The 22,248-nt window shown below is 40.6% G+C and overlaps 1 protein-coding gene across 1 annotated transcript in view; it reads left to right on the top strand.

The window, feature by feature from the left end:
* The window catches only part of CLSTN2 (calsyntenin 2), a 594,536-nt gene that overhangs the window by 301,793 nt on the left and 270,495 nt on the right, over positions 1-22,248 (top strand). The window lies entirely within an intron of this gene.

Here is a 22,248-nt window from a genome sequence, read left to right as displayed (position 1 = left end):
TGATAAAAGCTTTATGATTTTTTAAAAATGCAGACTGCCTCATGAACAGCAAATGAACCATCACAAAAATATCTTCTGAGGTAAAACACAAGGGGAGACAAATTTAGGTCAAGGCAAGTATGAAATATCCGTAACTGTGCCCTTACACTAGTAGGTCCATTATAGCTCATTTTAGGTCTACGAAAGTCCTCCCCAGTGAGGTACTCAATAAAGGCCTGTGTTTCTCTCAGCTGGTCTCCACTTCTACTCTTCTCCACATTCTGTCATTCAACTCTGTTGTCTCTTTATTGTTTGAGATTGAGAATTAATTTTAGGAGGCACTGGACAGTAAGATTTATTTGTACAGGAATTATAACATTTCAACGCATTTTTGAATTACAGTATCAAACATAATGTCTGGTATGCTTTAGCTACTTTAAGCTGAGTGAAAGGCTTTCGGTCATTCACGTTGTATAATACAGTGGTTGGAAGCACAGACATGAGAGTCAGACTTCCCATACCTGCCATTTTCTAGCTCTGTGATCTTGGGCAAGTTTTTTATTTCCTCATTTGTTAATAATGTTCCTGGATTACTGGTACTCGGTGTTATTGTATTATTTGAAAGGTGAAGGAGTGAGTATATTTAAAATGTTTGTAACCGTGTCTAGAGCACAGTACAAACTAAATAAATGTTACTTATTTATTGAATTCTGTGATGTAGTTTGTCGGATAGAAGTGCACAGCCTTCCAAAAGCAAACAACCCCCCAAAAAGGCATATTTTAATCTTACCTGCAAAACTCACTGGCAGTATCAACCTGATCAAGTTGCTGTATCCTTTTGATCCCCAGTTCCCTTATCTGTAAAATAATAATCATCAGGTCTAGCCATATAGTGGTTGGAAGCATTACAGGAAATAATCCACGTGCCATTGTTAATGATAAATGTTCTGCCACCACCTTTCTTCATGATGGGCGCCCTTTCCCTCCTCTTTCATGGTCTCCATACTCTGTCCATCTCTCCCTAAGCCCTCTTCTCTTCTGATTCCATGAACTACTTTCTTTGTGTAATCTCATCCCTGCCTTGACTTTAATTGTAATTCCTACAGGCTGACAGTGCAAATCTCTACCTCCTCTCCAGGTATTTTTCATGAGTTTCAGTTCCATATACCCTCCTACTCAATATTTTCACTAGTTTCTTCCACAGACATTCAGAGTCAAAAACTGAATTCATTGCCACCCTCTGACCCTCCTCCTTTACTGACTATTAAAGTGCATGGCACCCATACCTACCCAGTTACTCAGCCAGAACCTTGGGTGTTTTCTTTTTTTTTTTTTTAATTTAAATTTAATTTATTTATCTTTAGAGGGGAAGGAGAGAGGGAGAGAAAAATGGTAGTGGGGGTGTTTCTTAACTCTCTCACTACTGACATTTGAACACTCATCAAGCTTTGTCACTTCTGCCACTATAATTCTTCTTTCAGATACTACCCTCTACTCTCACTCCCGTCACTTGCCTAGTTCAGGAGAACAGCTCTTTTTTAGGTGACTTCAAAAGCTTCCTGACTGGTCCCTCCTCTGTATTCCTCAACATTATCGCCATTCAAAACCTGCCCATTTTCTATAATGAAGCTTTAGTAGAATTGCTCTAGATTTTAAAATAGAAATAAAGATGTAATTTCTCCCTGTTTTAAAAGGCTTCAGAGTTTTCCATTGCCTTAAACATTAGGCCCACCTCTTTCAGAGTGTGCAAAGGTCTTTGATATCTAACCACGGATTCTCCTTCACCTCATTTTCTTCATTTCCTTCTCAGACTCAGTTCACCAGTCACATTGCTCTAGCCTTCTAGGCTTTCTCCTGTCTCTGGCTTTTGCACATTGTTCATCCTGCCTGTCTCTTTCTCTTGGTTGACTCTACATTCTCCAAGCCTTTTAAGTCTCAACAGAGGCTTACCTTCTTCCAGAAATCTGCTTTTGATCCCCTTCTCCTGGTCTGTGTAAGGTGCCTTCCTCCAAACTCGTGCAGTACCACATGGCTGTTTCCATTTTAGCATGCACCATATTGGGTTTGCTGTCTTTTTACATCTTTCTCCCCCATTGAGCTATGAACTCTTTGAGAACAGGGATACAACGTAATTTATCTTGCATTTATCTTGTATTTTTCCTGCCTAACATATAGTAGCCATTTTGTAAAGATGAATGAATAAAAAAGAATTGATGGATGCTAGTTGACACGTTCTTCTACTCTACAGAGTCCATCTAATAAGAGTTTTATATGATGGGGTCAGAAAGTCCCCTCTACCACAGTCCCTCTTTCAGGGGTAATTTCTCAACCCCTGAGGGTAATTTCTGGTGCCCCACATAGGGATGGCAAACTATAGCCTGAGAGCCAAATTCAGCTCACCACCTGTTGTTGTAAATACAATTTTACTGGAACACAGCTAGGCTCATTCATTTATATATTATTTATGACTGTTTTCGGGCTTCAGTGGTAGAGTTGAGTAGTGATAATGAGAGCATATGGCCTGCCAAGCCTAAAATATTTACTCGTTAGCCCTTTACATGAAAAGTTGGCCAACACCTGCCATAGAGTCTTGCTGGCGAGCATCTGAGCCCAGTGAGCTCGGTGCTGAGATTCAAATATGTAGGGCAAAACCCAAGAAAGGGTCAGTCTTGTATTCAATTTCCACGGCTGAAAGGGATTTCTAGTACTTTCTCTTTGACAATTCTTTTATGTTATTTTTCTGAGCACTTTCATATTCATTAAGGAAAATATCTTCCAGTGCAAATGTTAGGGTTTCCTGGTGAGTCCAGTGCTGCTGCCCTGCAGACCACATTACGAACTGTGAGGCCCTAGAGCTGTAGGGCTCTATGGACTCTCCCTGCCTAAACCTGCTTACCAAAGGTGTGAGTCTGAGCAATTAAGGTACTTTAAGCCTCTGGGTCTGTTTCATTTTCTGTGAAATGTACTCAGTGAAAGTAACATCCACCTACCAAGGTTATAGTGGAAAGCAGAGGGGGCATGGAAAGCTGTTATCACAGTGTTTGGTTTATTTACAATGCTTACTAAGTATCAGCTGTTATGGTCTTGTTCAGCTGTGTGCTAGTACCATGAAAAGAAATTTCAAGGAGCTCTCTTGGACTTGGGGTTTCCTCCCAAAAAGGAGTAGCCTAGCTATCTAGGAATAACCAAATTTCTAAAACTGTCTTTCCTCCATACTGCTGCTCTGTATGAAGTCTATGTATCTCAGTGCCTGTGTTGAAAAGATCAAAACTGACATTCCATCCATTTCATCCAGTCTGATGCCGTTCAGCCTTCTTTTCTCATAAATGGGTCTTCCCATTGTTCTGTACACTTCCCTGATCACTCTTGCTGTTTTACTTCATTTATGCTGTTTCCCTAAGTTTGCATTCTCTCATCGCTTCTCTTAGCTTGTCTCTCAAGGTCCAGCAGCAGCACCACTTCCTACAGGAAGCCACCCATGACTATGCTCTGCTCTTTCCCAGAGCTCATACAACTGCAGGAGAGATAGCTTCACGGTATATGAGACTTGTTTCCTCAGGCTTTATTTAGTTGTATGAATCAGCCTCTATATGCCTCAATCTCCTCAATAAGAAATAGGAATAATATCTATCTTACAACATTGTTGTAAGAATTAACTAATAATAAGTGTTTCTTGCACATAATGGTTTCAGTTTTTCTTGTCTTCCATGCTTTTAGCTTAGGCTCTTCATACATAGCATGGCCAAAGGACCGATTAACATGCGTTGCCCCAGACAGCAATGCTGCTCCCACTGATTGACGTCTTGAGGCCAGAGGAGGGGCACTGACAGTCCCACACTGGCTCTTTGTACCCTGTCCTTTCCCTGAAGACTTCCCAGGTCAGCCATGTAACCCTCCAAGCAGAACGGTGCTGGTAGAGAAAAGTTTAAGTGCTGCTGGTTGTGGGAGTGGGTCTGTCTGTTTGGGGACAAATGTAAGTGCACATTTAGTGATAACAGCATTAACTAATAATTCAGGGCTTGTGATGTGTACAGTGCCGTATAGCTCTGTGGATCCTCCTGTTGGTCTGAGTGGCTTTAATTAGTCTTTAAGTTTGTTGTGACTGACAGAGTGTCTAGTCTTACCATTCCAAAAATGCTCTGGTAAGGAGCTCTTGCTGTCTATCTTGTCTGTGCCAGCAGGCTCCAGAGCTGTTTTGCCAGTGGAGCTGGGAGAGGTAGCGGACCACAGTGGCATCCCCTCAACATTTCTGGGGTTCCTAAGCACTCTTCTAGCTAGTAGACCAATTTCTTCCCAAACTGGCAGTGAGTGGGGGCGGCTTGTCTTCATCCAGGGTTTAAGCCTTGCTTTGAGCTAAATGATTAAAGAAGGTGAGGCTACTTTTTGTGCTGGAAGGAAGGGAATAAAGAATAAATTGCTTAAATAAAACAATTCTTAGAAAATAGTTTCTAGAGAAAAGCCATAGAAATGAGGAGAAAGTAGCAGTGAACAGCACGGTGGGAATGAGGCTGAAGTGAATGAAGTGCTTGGTCATGGATGATGACTGTGGCATATGGTGTCAAGACCCATGAATTGCTGCGGTCCCAGAACTGCCTCTGCCTGCACCTCATTGTGAGCTCTTGACCAAGGGCTATCCCCATTCTGAGCCTCAGGTATCAGTTATGTGAAATCATTAATGTGAACTTGATGATTTCTAAGAGTCTCTCTATACACCTGAAATTCTGGGATCTCTTTGGAAAGGAAGCCTACAGCTGTTTTGTTGTTGTTGTTTAATTTATTAAATGCTTAAATAGCATCTACTGTGTGCTAGTCTAAGTATTCTAAAATAAAAATATTGCCTCTTTTAAGCCTTAACACAGCTTTAAAAGTCAACTCTTAATTTTTTAAAACTATAAAGATGTTGCTCCACTGTCTTCTGACTAGTGTTGTTTTCTAATGAGAAGTCTGAGAAGTATGATGTCAATCTTATTTTTTTCTATGTGTAATATGTCTTTTTTCTGGCTAATTTAAAGACTTTACTCTTTAATACCAATTTCATCAAGTTCAGATGTCCCCTGTGTGTTGTCTTCATTTCTCCTACTTGTGGTTTATTGAATTTCATGTGCGTTTATGATTTTCATCAAATTTGTTAAAATTACAACCATTATTTCATCACACTTTTTTGTCTTGACTTGCATTTTCTAGCATTCTAATTACAGGTATGTTAGCTTGCTTGATATTGTCCCATACCTCACCAATACACTGATGCTCTGCTCTTTTATTTTTTGATCTTTTTTTCTTTCTTTATTTCATTTTGGATAGTTTATATTGCTGTGCCTTCAAGTTCACCAGTCTTTCCTCTGAAGTGTCTAATCTGTTGTTAATCCCATCCTGTATACTGTAAACCTCATTTTTTGTTTATCTCTAAAAGTTCTGTGATAAATAATTGGATAGATATACAGGTAGAGATAGAGACAAAAAAGCATGAACAGATAAGGAAAGACATGGAAATTAGATAGATATAACAGTGTACCTATCTCTTTCTCTATCTGTCTGTCTAATTTTTAATAATTTTCCTTATCTGGCTGTGCTTTCTTTTCTTTTATTTCTTAATATATACAAATGATATTTGTAATAGTTTTAAATTTCTGTCTACTAATTCTGTCATCTGTGTCACTTCAGGGTCTGCTACTTTCAATTGGCTGTTCTTCTTATATGCTTTACTGCTCCTTTGTATACCTGGTAAACTTTTATTGGATTATGTATATTATGATTTTATGTTGTTGAGTTGTGGGATATTTTTATACCTTTAAATACCTGGGACTTTATTGTGTGATGCAGTGAAATTTCTTGGAAGTGACTTGAGCCTTTCAAGGCTTGCTTTTAAGTATTGTTAGGTGAAACCAGATAATTGTTAGTCTAGGGGTAATTTGTCCCTACTACTAAGGCAATACTTCATGCCTCATATATATATGAGGTTTTTCTTCACTGGATAGTGGGAATATAGACTATTCCTATCACCATGTAAGTTCCAGGGAGTATTCTTTTTGTTCCTTTTAGTGGATCTTTTCCCAGCCTTGGTGGTTTTCTCATATGCATGCTCCGATTGGCAGTCAGTCAAACACTTAAGGGAAATCCTCTGACATTTCCAGAGTGCATTCTCTCTCCCTTTCTCTCTCTCTTTCTTTTTTTCTTTCTCTCCCTCCCTTCCTCTCTGATACTCCTTCCCACAAATTCTAGCTGCCTTATCATTCTCAAATTTAGAGTCTGACTTCCTAACTAAAGGAAACTGCTGAGCTCTGTCTTTGAACATTCTCTCCCTGTGCTGCAGCCTGGAAACTCTTGCCAGACAGAAAGCTGGGTCATAAGGCTCACTGCGTTTGTTTTTCTCCTCATAAAGATCAGAGATATGTTGCCTACTGATAAATATCTGAAAGCCATCATTTTATACATTTTTCCAGTGTTCTTTTTTTTTTTTTAAGGTAGAAGGTTCCTTTTATCCCATGGGGAAGTGAAAGTCCTATTTGATACCTTAATTTTCTTTTTTGCTTTACTGATGGGGAAACTGAGGCAGAAATAGTTTGAGTAATTTACCCAAACTTATGTGTTTAATAGTTGAAGTACCCAGGGATTTGAAGTTATGTTCGTAAATTCTAGGCTCTGTTGTCTCAAAAGTATTTCTGTAAAACAAGTCAGAATTTTTACAAATGATAATTTGGTTTTTCCCAATTACAGAAGAAGGAAATCAACGTATTTATTTTTTCCTTCACATAAATCACTTTAGCATTCAAACAGACAGGCCCATTCTGCCCATCCATGTGCTCATCAGGGCTAAACATGGGTGCTTTTCCAGTGTCAACCCCAATGCTATATTTGAGTCCTGTCTCATGTCTGGGGACAGGAGATATTTCTCCTGAACCTTTGGGGCCACAGGATAGATTGGCAGAGCCTTCAGTTGTGACAGATGCTTGTATTGAAGAAAAATATAATGTGCCTTTTCACTCCTCTCTGGAAAATTCCTGTTTTCAGAGCACAAACCATTTACCCAAACAGTGTAAAGAGATTATGGTTTACTCTCTATGCTGAATTATGCATGTTTTTTTAGCTAGGTAAAGTTCTCTGAGTTCTATTTTAAGAACATTTCCTGCACAGAGTGGAGAAAAAAATTGTACTGTCTAGAAGCAACTACTTTTGATATATTTTACTTCTGCCAGGAAAAAGAAATAGTAAGTCTGAACCTCATCCACTTTTCTTGCATCTTGTGTAATAATTGTTAATCAGAGATTTCTCTTCATTTTTAGAGGTGAAACTTTCCCTGTATGTTTCAAAACATTAAAAGGGAAAAATAGAAGTAAAGTTCACTCAAATTTTAAAACATCTATTGCAGCATACTCATTATGACATTTTTTAGGATTAGGCTAATTCTGCTTAATGCACATGAAGTGTTTGCTATTAAGCACTGTGCCTTCTCAGAACACCATGTCAAAATCATTTAAATTTGAGTCGGGGGTTGATTTAAAAATACCTTTTAAAGGGCTATTTCAATAATGCCTCAGAGCCTCGGGTTCAGCTACAAAGAAATCTGTAATGCACTGAAATAACAGAATGATTAAAGCAAGAACGGATTTAAATTTCAGAGTTTTGGCTCAGTATTTATGGTGTAAAGTACAATGGATGTGGATCTAAAAGAGAAGTTCAATTGCTTGGCTGAATTGAAGACATTTATTTTGGGAGAAATCAAAATGACACATGGAAAAATATTTCCGTACATTTCTTGAATGTATGCTGTGTCTTATCGTCTATCCCAGCAATCTTTGGCCGTATTTGGATTAAAAAAAGGCCTCAATAACCACAGTCTTTTGCTGTCAGTCCCCCTGAATATTGACTTTGAGGATGGGGCAAATTGCTTGGTGGCTATAGAAACAAAATTAGGTAACTCCACAGTTTTGATTCAGCTCAGACCTGCAACTCAATTTTCTTTCGGGGTTATAAAGTAGACATATGTATGAATTCATACATAATACATATATGAACTCTTTATTGATGGTAAGATGTCATCAATTTTAAATGTACCATTATTTTATGTACCACTAAAAAAAAAGTCAAAGGCAAACACATTGCCAGCTAAACTATGACACATGCTTTCCTGATACTTTGAATTTTTTTATTTTATACTACTTATTAAAAGAGTTTTAAAAACAAACTGAAAAATATTATCAGTCCATATTACACTTTAAAATGATAAGATAATATAGGTAAATGATCAAGGTGTCCCCAAATTATCTTCACATTCAGATGCTGAATTTTCAATCATCTGCAATTCAGAGTTATCCAAGCCCAAGTTTTTTGATGTAGTATCATCCTCCATGCAATTAGAATATTGCAAATGCAGCATTCTTGAAAGCACTTCATTACTGTATCCAGAACTGTCTCTAAGTGCTAAAAGCCACTCTGCAAATTTCGATGTGTATACACTGTCAATGAGAACTATGTCATGATTATAGCCTGGCCAGAAATTGTAAGATGTCATTGATTCACTGATTGTAAGATACATCCCAATTTCAATGATAATAAAATATGAAAAAATATTCATCTTAGAAGAGATGAAATTTTATATATTTATGTGTTTCTGTGCATATATTTATATATGTATGTTTATAAATATATATACACACACGCATTTTTAATACATATAAAAGAAAATTCTACTTTGTAAGATCTCATTCCCCAGAATAGACAATCTCTCTTCCTTTCCTGGACACAGATTTCATCTGTGTACTTACCTCTGACTTTTTCATTTCTCTAAGTCCTAACCCAAGCCTCAGTTATAAAGCTCTATCTTAATTGTATCTGGACATCCAGCTTTTTTATGCTAGTATTTACTGAGCAAGTTATCATAAACAAAGAAAATAAACATGGAAGCCCTCATGGCATTGGGAAAAGGAATGGGATTTGGAAAAAAGGGGACAAAATTTGAGTCTTGCTAGCTATGAAGACCTTGGTCAGGTTACATACCCTCCCTGAGCCTAATTTCCTCATCTGAAAATAATGATGCAATAACACAAACCTGACAGGTTTTTTGAGGGGAAAGATAAGATAACATTTATACAGATGTAAAATGGTACACACGCAAATCTCACTGATACTGCCAGTGTGCCAAAACATGTTCTGTGGGCCAAGAGTTGGGTCCTTGGTTGATGTAGATGACCCTTGACTTTGCTCCTAACAAAGTTGAATAGATAGGTAGGAAGGAAGTGAGCCAGCTTTGAAAGAGTGAAGCAATGAAGACTCATTAGGGAAAAAGGGGTTCTGCAGCTGAGGTAAAAAAGGAAGCCAACATTTTATGGGTCTCTTCTGGCATTCGTATCTCAGTACTGACCCTTTCCATGAGAACCTTCCCCATTCAGCTGATATGCTGACTATATGGGAGGCTCAAAGTAGGGGAAGCGTTATGCAGCTTTCATCATCAGATGGTAATGTACTGACATCCAGGAGATGAGGAACAGTAACTGTTGACAATGTGACAGAACATGAAAAATAATAATGCATGAGATCAGCTGTGTAAATTATGAATTATAAGTTCTTATCATATGTGTTCTATTTGTCATTGTCTTTAGAAAGATAGTTTTTAAAGAGGAATATTAAGAGAACCATCTCATGGTGTGATGTATCCATTTTGTCAAATTATGTCTGTTCATCCCTGTTACCTATGGTCAGGACAGTTAATAAGTTTCATATCTACCACCAGGTCTAATTAGCTGGTAGTGACTGCTGGGAATGGTCTTTTAAAAAGTATTCTCAGGCCCCATTCATATTCTGCAAGGAAGTGTTCTGTGAGGACTTAACTGTTAGTATCTGCCATGGATGAGGGAGAGGATAATGTACTCAGTGTTCCATTAATCCTCTGACCCTAGCCTGTGGTCCAGGCCATTCATCCAGATATGTTTGTTAGAACAAATACTTAAGAGCTAGCTTAGAAGGGAGTTGATTGCACACTTAACTTCCAATCTTAAAATTAATGTCCTTTAATGAATACTAGACATCTTGCTCTGATCCTAGTGCTCCAGAATCTTCTGGAACAAGTGATTAGACTATGAGTTCTTTCAGTCCGTTATTCATCCATTTAACAAATTTTGATTGGGTGCTTATTGTGTATCAGGAATTGTGCTAGAATCTGGCGATGTATCAATGAGCAAGACAGATGGCATCCCTGGAGTTTTGATGTCAGGAAGGAAGATAGACCTTTAACAAGCATGTTGCCTTACATGCTGCAGAGGAGAAGGTCTGTACAGTGTATTATGAATACACAAAAATAGGGGCAACCTGGCCTGTTCCAGGAATCAGTGAAGGTTTCCTTCAGAAAGACTCGTAGAAACCATATTATTCCTTTAAAATATATCTTCAACATTTTCCAGGAAAACCTGTCTGTGAGACATATAAACAGCAGTATCAATAAAGCACATTTGAAATATAATATTGTAAAGGCTGCCTTGTGTTTTCCATGGGTCAACTTCTGAATGTAGTTTTTACTTAAATTTACTTTGCATTTTGGAAGCATGGCATGCCTTATCCCAAATGTACATTGTCTGTGCCCCGGCCTCCCAGAGACCAGGGAAGTTAACTTTTCCCTGCATTAGGCAGACACAGGGGCCTCCACCACAGTGCCTTCCCACCTGATTGGGAACTATAGGGTTTTCATGGACCTTGAGGGTTTAGACACTCAGCCATTATTTTCCCACAGGGAAACTTACAGGCAGTGAGAGCTCACAGGACTCTGAACTTTATGAGAGGACATGACTCCCATTCCCTAGGCTGCCATGTGTGGCATTCACAGAGGTGACGGGGCCTGATGGAGCCCTCACTGCCCAACAGCCTGAGGGAAAAAAGTGCTCATTCCCTAAATGATTCTTTCCCAGAGGTGGATTGCCACACCACTACTCCCTCCTGGAAGATGGCCTGAGCCAATGAGGGATGACCCATGCCATCCCTCATTCTGGATTCAGTACAAGAGTACACAGTACTCCTGTAGTGAACTGCTATACACTGTGTACACAGGAGTACAGTGTACAGCAGTAAACTGCCATGGTTATCTATACTCTTTATGTCCTTGATGTTTTTTATTAACACCCACTTCTTTCTTTTCTATATGACTCATTGTTATACTCTGATTCTTCTAGAACCCTCACCAAGCCACTGTAGTCCCCTATACATTTTTCCTTCTCTGATTCTTAGAAGCACATGTTTGCTAATTGCATTAGTCTCATCAAAGCTTGGAGGTTGCAAAGGAAAAGAAATGCGAATTATATAGTTACCTATATAACTTACGTAGGTTTGGGGAAGATAAGAGTGAGTTGACCAGGTTGACAAAGAGAGGGGAGGGCAGTCCAGGGGAGAGTCTAGGGTGGGCAAGGGCTTCCTAACCTTGATGGAAACACATTACCAGGTGCTAGAGACTAGTAGCTTCCAGAGAGGAAAATGCAGTGACTGACAAATGTTGGCATAGAGGATGGATATCCTTGGTCACAATGTGTATTTCTTTCCTTCTCCAGAGGAGGTGCAGCTCTGTGGGGACAGTGTCTTATTCTTATTTGGGAAGACACAACACTTCCTGACTTCAGGGATCTGTGGTGGCTTTGGACCTTGGTTTCCCCCTTCGTAAACTCCCACTTAATTTCTGTTCTCCTGGGAGCTTTGGGAGGCTGCAGTAGAGTGTGGCTCCTGGGCTAGCCAGCTCAGCCAAGTAGCATCTGCTGAAGGCATGTATATCATCAATAATATTATTTTCTTAAAGTCTTCTTCTTGTTATACATTACAGATATGTATAGCTTTTCTTAAGTGTGCAATCAGTAAGCTATGAATCTGTGACTGTAAATAAGACAACTTGTAAAAATGTATTTACATTGATATTTCCAACTTAAAATTTATTTTGGTTTTACTTTAGTTTATTTATGAGCCAGGAATGACACTGATGGAGAATCTGTTTCCACACTAATAACACTAAAATAGATTTAGATGCATATCAGATGGAAGCTGAGTATCATTTTTAATTATGATTAAAGTGATGTTTTATTGTTTTCCCCAAGAGAGTCATGAATTTTGACTCTGCATGAAATGTTAATTGAATGCACCTCCTGCCCCTTCAATCAGAAGATATTCTTGGAAAGTAATTGTGGTTCTATGTGGGCAGTTGCTACAGAGGGAACTTTCACTGATTTCAAAGAATCAGTCTATACACCTATCCCCTTTCTTACCTGTCCCAGCTAGGAGAGCAAATCAGACACATGTGGATTTGAAATCCAACTGTAGCACTAGTTATTTCATCTTTCTGAGTCTGAGTTTCTATTGTACAACTGTACAATGGGCACCATACCTACCTCACGAGGTGAGGATTTCATGAAACACTGTGAAATGCATAGCAGAATGCCTGGCACATAGTAAGTGTAATTAACAGTGTGGTTGTTGTACTGAAGTCTCAATAAAAATGGGAAATCTCAAGCTAAAAAATCAGCCCATGGAAGTGGTAGCAGAGAGCAACAGGGGCACAGCTGAGCAGGAAGGAAGGCGGGTCTGGAAGAATTCCAGAAAGTGTTGGTCCCCTTGGCAGTTGTCTCTGGGTCTGCTTATGTTTTGGGGCACCTTCACTTACTTCTGAGTGGCAACATAATACAATAAAAAGGGCATGGGCTTGGGTTCTAATTCTAGGGTTATTATTAAAATTGGAATAATAATGGTATTGTTAGTAATTATGACAATTATGTATAATGGATAAAAGCATCATCAAAATTCTTGGTGCCAGATACCAGGAGGCCACAGTTATGAATTGATACAAGAAAGCATAAAACGAGGAACACATTTACCATGATGAGTTTACATAGCTTCTTCTTTAATTAGGGGAAAATACCATTGAGGTTTAGGTTGGTTTTCAGAAAAGTGAGCTAACGATCATGAAAGGGTCTTAGCATTGACATTGGGGTCTTGACTTGGCCAACAGTGATATCTGTGCCATGATGGTCCAGTTCATAATTCTGTGTCTCCTTTGTGACCATGTTGAAAATCCAGCCACCCAATAATTAGGACCCAATTGTTGGTAGGGTGATCAACTTGTTAGGTTTTCATGAGACTTTCCAAATTCTAGCATTAAAAGTCCTGTGTCTTGGAAAACTCTAATTTTAAGCAAACTGGATGGTTCGTGGCCCTACTTCTCACCCTAGAGATGAGGGGTGACTTTTGGAAAGCTCATTCCCTAGGCATCACAAAGCAGTAGATTTGATATCCCACAGAACAATGAGGTATAAGCTAAACCAAAGAGGACATTTTGAAGTGGTGACACAAGCCATGCTACTTAGGGGCTTCTTGGGAGTGTCACCCATCAGGAACAAGTGCTTTGTCCTTATTCTTTCAGGCAGCAAGAGCTGGGTAGCAGCCCCAAGCCCAGAGGAGGAGGTGGTGGCAATTTTGGACAGTGATGGAGGAGACTAAGGATCTTCCTCAAATGCTTTGGGGCATCAGGCCTCAGTTAGGCTGTAATGCATTAAGTGGACTTGCTCCCAAGCCCTTCTAAGTCACTCTGAGAACTTTCAGCAATATGTACCTGGGTAAACATCCATCAGCCATCAGAAGAGGGATAGCTGCAATGCTGTGGATGTGAAGGCGGGGCTGAAGGACTAGAAACATCCAGGGATTAGCTATGCAGATCCCCAGGGGTTGAGGTCTGGCAACAACTACTGCACAGTTCACTTGGGTGCAGGATCAGCCCATGAATAAAAGGTCCTTGTGGATATCCTCCAACTGAGGGCTTCCATAAGATGCTTAAAGATTGGTTTATTATAAAATTGTATCTATATACAAGAGATAGAAGGAACTGCACTCTACAGGTATAGAGGTCAGATTTCAACCTCAGTTCTCTCACTAAGTAGCTATGTGACCCTGAACAAATCACTCTCCTTTCTTGGGCCTCCATTTTCCCAAAGGTTGAAGTGGGGGTGTGTGGATAGGATGATATACAGGAGACCTCTTAGCACTGACACTTTAGGAAATCAGGAGTTTTTAGCTCTGTCTGTATTAGTCAGGATTCTCCAGAGAAAGAGATCCTGTGTGTGTGTGTGTGTGTGTGTGTGTGTGTGTGTGTGTGTGTGTGTGTATGTGTTTTAAAGGAGATTTATTTATGAGAAATTGGTTCATGCGATTGTGGAGGCTGAGAAGTCTTATCATCTGCTGTCTCCAAGCTGGAGACCCAGGAAAGCAGGTGCTGTAATTCAGTCCAGGTCTTTTGGCCTGAGAACCTGGGGATCCAGTGGTGTAGGTGCTGTAAATCCTAGTCCAAGGATCAAAGAAGATGAGATGAGATCTCCCAGATGAATCAATGAAGTGTAGAGAAAAGGGGGGAAAATTCTTCCTTCTTCTTCCTTTTGCCCTTCTGAGGTCCTAGAAGATTAGATGAGGCCCACCCACACTGGGAGGGCAACCTGCTATAGTGAGAGTCTACCATTTCAAATGCTAATCTCATCTGGAAACACCTTCACAGACAACCCCCAGGATGATGTTTAATATGGGGAACCCTATGAACAGTCATGACACATGAAGTTACTACCACGGTATCTATGTGAAAAGAGCTAAGCCTTGGAGGAAGGTTTGCCCATGGGGTTATTGATTCCTCACTCCCGGTCATAGTCTCCCACTGCCTCCCTGCTTCTCCTAAGCACTTTCCTACAACAGAGCAGAACACCTGAGGTGACAGGCGGCTTGGTGCAAGTCAAGCCCTACCTCTGTTAAGATGTCATTCCAACAAACACGGCTCTGAGAAACGCTGTCCTGCCCCTAAAGTTTTTTTCCCTGTTCAAACAACTCCAGCTGAGAATCTGAGCCTGGATGAAGATAAATCGACACAGACAGATGTTCTAGCCAGAGTAATTGCCCTGCAACCCACACAGAAACATTTAGTCAAGATGCCCAGCCTGTGGTCTGAGAAGTGTGACAGAGCTGGAGGTTGAGCAAAGGCTCAGCAGAGTGCTTTTATCTGGCACGGTAGTGCGTGGGGGGCTGGAACTCTCAGGGGGTAATGGTCAGCAGGAGTCTAGGATTGTAGATTCCGGTATCAAGAGCTATACCAGATACGACCTGGGCTAGGAGGATAACAGCAAATGGCTTCCATATGGGGCACCTACAATGTTCCAGGTACAGTGTAGGCACTTTGCACATGTTAGCAAAATTTAATTGTCTTTCAAACCCTAGGGCATTGTTCTCTCCATTTTATAGGTGAGAAAATTAGGGCTTACGGGGTTCATAAGAGGAGAGATGGGTTTTGCCCCAGGTAGTCTGATGTGAAATCCTATTTTCTTCTCCTCTATTACGTGTTAAATTCTAATTATCCTCATTTCACACACCATTTTTGAAAAGTACTAAAACCAGTAGGTCCCAGCCAAGAGAACTGGAGATTACAGGAGGTTAGAGATGTCAGAAAGGCATTTGCCAAGGCTTTAGTCTAGGACAACCACCAAAGAGCCCAGCCCAGCAGGACAGCAGGCTGGCAGCAACAGCAGCAGCACAGCCGTGCCTGTGGGCTTGTGGCCTGTGGTGGGCAGGGCGAGCCCTGATGGGCAGCAGTGTGCCTCTGTGCTAGCCAGGAATTATGTCGACTTAAGAGATAAAACTGAAAGCAATAAACAAACAAAAACTCACAGACAATAGCACGTAGGGAAAGTGATAGGTAGCAAAGGGTAAAGGGGGTGAAATATATGGTGATGGAAGGAAATTTGGCTTTGGGTGGTAAACACATACAATATGCAGATGACATGTACAATTGTACACCTGAAACCTGTATAATTTTATTAATATCAGCCCCATAAATATAATAAAAAATTAAATACAATAAAATATAGAGATATTTAAAAAGAGAAATAGCAAGTACCCTTTCAAGAGGTGCCTGCTTAATTATTTTTTTAAAACTTTTAATTTGCATTCATTTTATGCTGAATTTATTCCTGGGCCATAAGATTTTGTTCTCCAGGTTCTTCTGGGATATTTTTCTCCTGTAGCAGTCTCCTTCTGTGGCTTGGAAACAGTTTGTTCTTCTTTAGTAAGGGTCACCTCAATGTGGCAGGTGGGCTCATGTAGGGGTCCATCCAACCATAAGCTCTTTAAGAACAGTGGCTCAGCTTTGTTCACCTGGATATTCTCAATGGCTGGAGATTCTATACCCAAACCTTTAAGTTTAGCATTACCCTCTGCATTTTTAGGCATGTGCAGCAAAAACTCAGCACTCTTTTTGGACTACCAACCCTGTGTTCAGCTGCACTGTTTGGCCTGGGCACACCTGTCAGCTCCACCATCTTAAGGACAGAGTGGCACGCGTTGCTTCTGTAAAGTGATGTTTTTCAGCTATTCAGTGGCCTTTTGTGTGCGCATACCCTAATGGCCGTGGCAGTTGCATGTGTGTTCTTAAACTGGACACAAAGAATCAAACCTCTTGATTTGTATGACTTTGAGAGTTTTCTGGATTAAGTACATAGGGGTCTGTTTTCAAAGATTACCGCAGGTCACCTACAGGAAGAACCTGCTTAATTTTTTATTGGAAACTTGGGAATAATTTGTGCCATAGAGGGGCATATCACAACACGTCTAAGAGACAACATATTAGGGAGGCAGATATTATTCGACAACTAAACATTTGGTGCCAACAGCAGGCATGTCTGAGGGATCATGCATCCACTCAGCACAAGCACCCCGGTGCCCGCTCTGCCCAGGACCATACCAGGATCTGAGAATACTGAGTGAGCCAGATTCCTGCTTTCTAGGAGCCTGTGCTCCTCTGAGGCCCTTCAAAGGTGCTGAACTCTGATGGTGGAATGGGGGCGGATCATTTGAGAATGAGCCAAAGAATATTTCCATGTCGGACATTTACAGCTGAAAGTCACAGCTATTTGGCTGTGTCTCTTAAGGTGGGGTGGGGTTTGGAGCTAATGCTTCATGGAGTTTTCATGGGGTAGAATTGAGGAAAATCTATTTCAATTACTTTTTAGAAGTTAAATTTACATAATCATTTGATGTAATGCTGTTCATTATGGGCTTCCCTGGAGTGGCATTAGAGCTGCCGTCCCTGCTAGGGCCTCAGCCCTGGAGTGGCTGCCAGACATCTCTCCGCACAGGGAGAACCAACCTGCACTCCCAGCCCCTGGATGAGTCCTGACTGGGGATAATTAGGCCAAGTAGGTGTGACAGTCCACCCAGAGGCAGAAAAGAAAAGCAAGCATTCTCTTTAATTAATCACTCTTTTTCCAAACTTGAGAGTAAAACACTAAAATTAAAATCCATTTTAATAATATAGTCTTCATTAATGTGAAATATGGTTTTAGGCAGACTTTAATTCAAAGCCTCATTTTTCAGTAGAAAAGAATATTGCCTTTTTGTGTGACCTTTAATAAATCCAGAACTGACAATATGGAATTATAAAGGATTTCTTAAGCAGCCAAATTCCGAGAAGATCCCTTTCCCCACTGACTGGCTCTCCATGTGGCAGATGAATCCACACTGTGACATTTGTGCCAGGCATATGTTGGCTCTGACTCCTACAGGCTGCATGTGTAAGAGGACATGTGAGTGTGTGGTCTCCTCTGTGAGTGCCAGAACCTCGCTGGCTTTTTCTGAGTCCAGTTCGGTAGCCTTCCAGGCACTGTCTGTAGAAGGAAGGATATTACCAGAAGGTAACTTCATTGTTCTCAGTACTGAAATTTGGCATCTCCCCTGGGTCAAGGCTATTGAGTTTGCCATTTGTAAAAATTCTTTACAAAGAATAATCACAAGTATCTTCTTCCATTAAAGTTTGCTCCAGCCTGTATGATTTATTCAGCATCTGTTTCTATATTTTGGTAGTTTGCCTAGTTATTGAGTGAATATTTAGTGACAAAGAGTCTGAAGAACTAATTTGCTTTCTTCTAAATTTTGGCAGGAAGGCCTTAAACTGTTTCATGGTTTTTGGAGACCATACCTTTACTCTTGCCCGGTGATGGACACCTGGTTTCTTGACTGGGGTGGCAAGAGAAAAGGAAAGTCGCCCAAGGCAGCTGCTGGGTTGGTCAACAGTACGCTATATGTGATGGCAAAGGCATGCAGCCCCCACCTTCATGGATCTCTTTCAAGTGAGGGTAACCAAGAAATAAACAGACAACACAAGAAACAGGCCTAGTCCCTGAGGCAGTAGAATCTGTGCCAAGTATGGAAGACAGAGTAGAATTTACTCTGGTAGAGAGGGGGTTGGCTGGCGGGAGGCAGTTTCAGAGTGTGGAGCACTGTGCTTAAAGCCTGAAGGTGGACAGCCCTGGCGCACCTGGGGTTGCAGGGTGTGTGGTTTGGCAGCAGCTCAGATAAGAAGACAACAGTGTGGAGATGGGGCCTAGGCTATATATAATAAGCCACAGATGCCATATTAAGAAATTTGTTTTCTAAGCACAATGGAGCAGCATTCAAGTATTTTAGGCAAGGGAGTGACACAATGAGACATGGGTTTTATTTATAAAGCAAACTTTGGAAACAGAATTGGAGACAGTAGTGATGGATGAGAGGAGACCAGAGAGAGACAAGGAGGCCAATTAGGCAGGCTTAGTGGAGTGTGGGGGGAAAGATGGAGCAAATTCTAGAATGGGACCCAAGGCTGAAATCACATCCTGTGTAGAGATTTGAGAAATTCAGACTTGCACCAGAGACCCTCATCCTCCAAGCGGGGCATATAGTCCTGGAACACCAGGCAAGGAAAAGTGGGAGCCCTGCCTACCCAATCTCAAAGCAGAGGATAGAGAGCAGAAGACAGATTTGAGGTTACAAAATTACAGTTGCAAAAATAGAGTCAGAAAATCTGGATCATGGTCAAGATGTAGGAGTAAGGTCTGGGCTAGTCAGGGTTGGCACTTAAGCTCTACCAGGTTCTGCATCGTCTGGGAGGGAGTTACCTCCACAGGGTACCTGCGGGAGCTGTCTCCACACCCAGGAAACCTGTTGTCAGCCTCTCTGAGCTCTAGTGCCCAAGGAGTTGATATACTTAATTAGTGTTGGCAGCAGCTACATTTGTTTGTGGCATTACATAATCAAATTTGTATAATTGCTCTCTTATAACTCACTTAAAAAATTCAAAACAGCACAGTGCAGGCAGAGAGAATGTGTGCAGGGCCGCCTGACAGGTCGGCGTTCCAGCCTTTCCTCACAGGGCAGGGGTGTGTGTGCAGAGAGAGAACGCAGCCAGAGATGTGAAGTGGAAGAGCTGTTTCTTGGTCTGCCAGAATCAAAGATGACTTCCTTGTCTGGAACAGACCTTGGCTGAATTCTTTCCATTACAAGGAGATAAAAAGTTCAGGATCCCAGGAGACAAGGGCCCACCAAGAGTTCCAGTCCACCACCCAGACATGGCTGTTCCCATTTCTTCCCTCTGACAGATGTGGGATTTTTTTTTGATTGAGTGACACTCCTGGAATCAGAGCTTCCATGGTTAGTGATGGGGATGGACTGTCAGGGTTCTGCGTAAAACCTCAGGCAGAGACATTTGTTGGGAGCAGCCAGGTAACTTTTCACAGTTGTTGGGGCCATGTCCTCCCTCTTTTGGAAATTTTCCTCCAGTAGATGTTGTGAGTCCCTCACTTATATTTGGCACATTTTGTCTCATTCTTTTCTAGAAGTCATAAAATAGGTAAGAAGGGCCTCTTTAGCAGAGATTTTCAGACTTCTCATGATCTTACCTCTTGTTGCAGATACATGAGATATCTGTAAGTTGCAGATCTTTGCAAACTTTGAGATAGAAGTAGTCAAATTGCTAAACTTCTGGGCTCCTTGCAAGAGGGAAAAATCATCTTATATAGGAGTGAGGAGAACATGGACCCCATGAAGGGACTATTATGAGTTTTCCCATAACTAATTCTCAATCTAGGACTCACTGTGGCTTCAAAGTTTCCATAAACTGTCTGAAATGTGTGTATAATTTTTGTGTATGCATTTGTACATGTTGATGGGAAGCAGAACCATGTCATTCATAAAGTTGCAAAGGCTGTGACTTCAAATAGCTTAAGAACTTAGAGCATTTTAATGGTTAAATTTATGAAGAGCTTCAGGTATATCCCATATGCTCCCTGTATCATCCATATAGAATGGGGCAAAGCAGAGAACATCATCTCCAGTTTATTCGAGAATGTTGGATCATAGATATATTCAGTGCCCATTGACCACATGCTACTGATTATCAGAATCTGGACACATAACCAGGATTTTCACCCCCGTTCTTTTAACTCTGGCACAGGCTCTAAGAACAGAAATAATTGGCTTTGTCCACATAATCCAGGACATTTGGACATTTGGAAACATTTAAAGTCCTTACATCTAGAATCTGGGAAATTGATTTCTGTGTGTGCAAGTCAGATCTCTGCCAACCCAAATATTTCCTTTCCCCATGTTTTGCTGACTTAAGGTCATGGGTAGTGTAAAATGACAAAGCAGTTTTTAGGTCAAAATTAGATCGAGGTACAACAGCTGAAGATTAGAGAGACCTTTCCTCAAAAGTATCCACAAGCACTCCCTCTCCCATTCTTTAGCTCAGCCTTGTCCTGGACACTGGTAACTCTCCTTTTAAAAGCCAGTCTAGACACCTACTGCCCCTTTGATGATGGTGGAATTTGAACTTTGTTTTAAGCCACACTATTCCAAAAAGCAGCCTTTGGAATACTGTGTTTTCAGTTCACAATCAAACTAATTCCTAAAGGAAAATATGTTTCTGAATGGTTGCAGCCTGTTCCAGTGTATGAGCGGGGTCTGATGCTTCACCTTTCTGTGTAAAATTGGTGTTGCCACATCAACCTCTCGGGGTTATTCATGCACAGTGAGTGAGATGAAATGAGAAAGTGTCATTCCTATGCCTGGCCCAGAGTAGGAGCTCAAAAGTCGTCATTTGCCTTCGAATTTTGCAGAATGAGTTTTTATTATTTCCGTTCTCTGTCATTCCTGCTTTACTGCCTAGAACATGTGCTGGACCAGACATTCTAGGAAAAGAGTGTTTCTCAGGTCTTTACAGCACTTCACTGTGGAACATGGTTCTCCCAAGCTTAAACATGTCTGATTGTTCCAGACTTCTATTGAATTCAGTCCAACACAAAGACAGAGCCAAATAAATAGCATTCATAGAAATACCACCAGAGCCATTGTACGGAGTTTGGAATACACTGAGGTTTTTTGTTTTTAATTTACACTTTGATTCAAGAGTGGATGTCTTTCTAAGCAAGTATATACTAGGCACCTGTTTGCCCTATGCCTGACTTCTATGCTGGAAGTTGGATTTCACATTTTCAAGTGTCTGGGGAGATAAGCTTAGTGTGCAGAAAGCTTTTGAGAGCAACTGGTGTGGTGTAGAAAGGCATAAATTAAATGCTTGATAAATATTTTAAAAATAAATTCATATTTTCACAAAACTTAATTCAGTTCACTGGAATGGTTGAAGAGGGTACAGAAGATAGGTTTGTAACTTTTAAAGCAAATATGCTGCAAACTACTGAGAAGCCCTACAATAAATAGTTAAGTGTGAGCTCTGTAAGTAACCTTTGGTGCACACAGTAAGTGGAAAAGTCTCTAAGGATCATGTAGGAGATTAAAATGATTTGATAAGGGAAAGGGTTTAGGTGAAAAGTAGAAAACTGTGATTCAGTCCATGGACAAGACATAACCAGCAGTAACAGAGTCAGCCTGTGCAATGAGGAAGGCCTTATTTCACTTAGAGAAATGATGGAAAGGATTTACTGTCGATTAAATGCATCATGATCATATCTTGTATTTTAAATCTGTTACTACTCAGTTGTTTACAAAGAAGTGGAGTGGCAAGTATTGTTGGTAGTCCAGCCTATTTCTTTCCAGTGTTTGGTGCAGGAAGGTGTGTGTGTGCTCCAATCACACTCGGTGTATAAAATTATGTTTATGTAATAGTAAATATCCCCATGTCATTAAAAACATCTTGACAGATGTTTTTTAAATGGCTGCAAAATGTCCTGACATACTGGTGTGTCAAACCTTAACCATTTTTCTGTTGCTGGGCATGGAGGTTGTTTCCAAACCTTTCCAGATATAAATATTTTTTTAAAGTATTACAGTGATCACTTCTGTGCTGAAATATCAGCATGTATTTCAGATTCTTTCCTTAAGTTAAAGTCCCCGTAGACAAATTGCTGGGTCAAAGGATATAAACACTTCTCAGAGTCTTCACATACATTCTCTCTAGATTTGCCACTTTCCTTTCCCACTCCCTGTGTTCTGGCACTCTCTCCCTTTCAC

The sequence above is a fragment of the Artibeus jamaicensis genome, unplaced genomic scaffold, assembly GCF_021234435.1.
Source record: "Artibeus jamaicensis isolate MK-2021 breed Jamaican fruit bat unplaced genomic scaffold, CSHL_Jam_final contig_519, whole genome shotgun sequence".
NCBI lineage: Eukaryota > Metazoa > Chordata > Mammalia > Chiroptera > Phyllostomidae > Artibeus > Artibeus jamaicensis.
The sequence above is the reverse complement of the archived record's forward strand: the minus strand, read 5'-3'. Positions and strand labels throughout refer to the sequence as shown.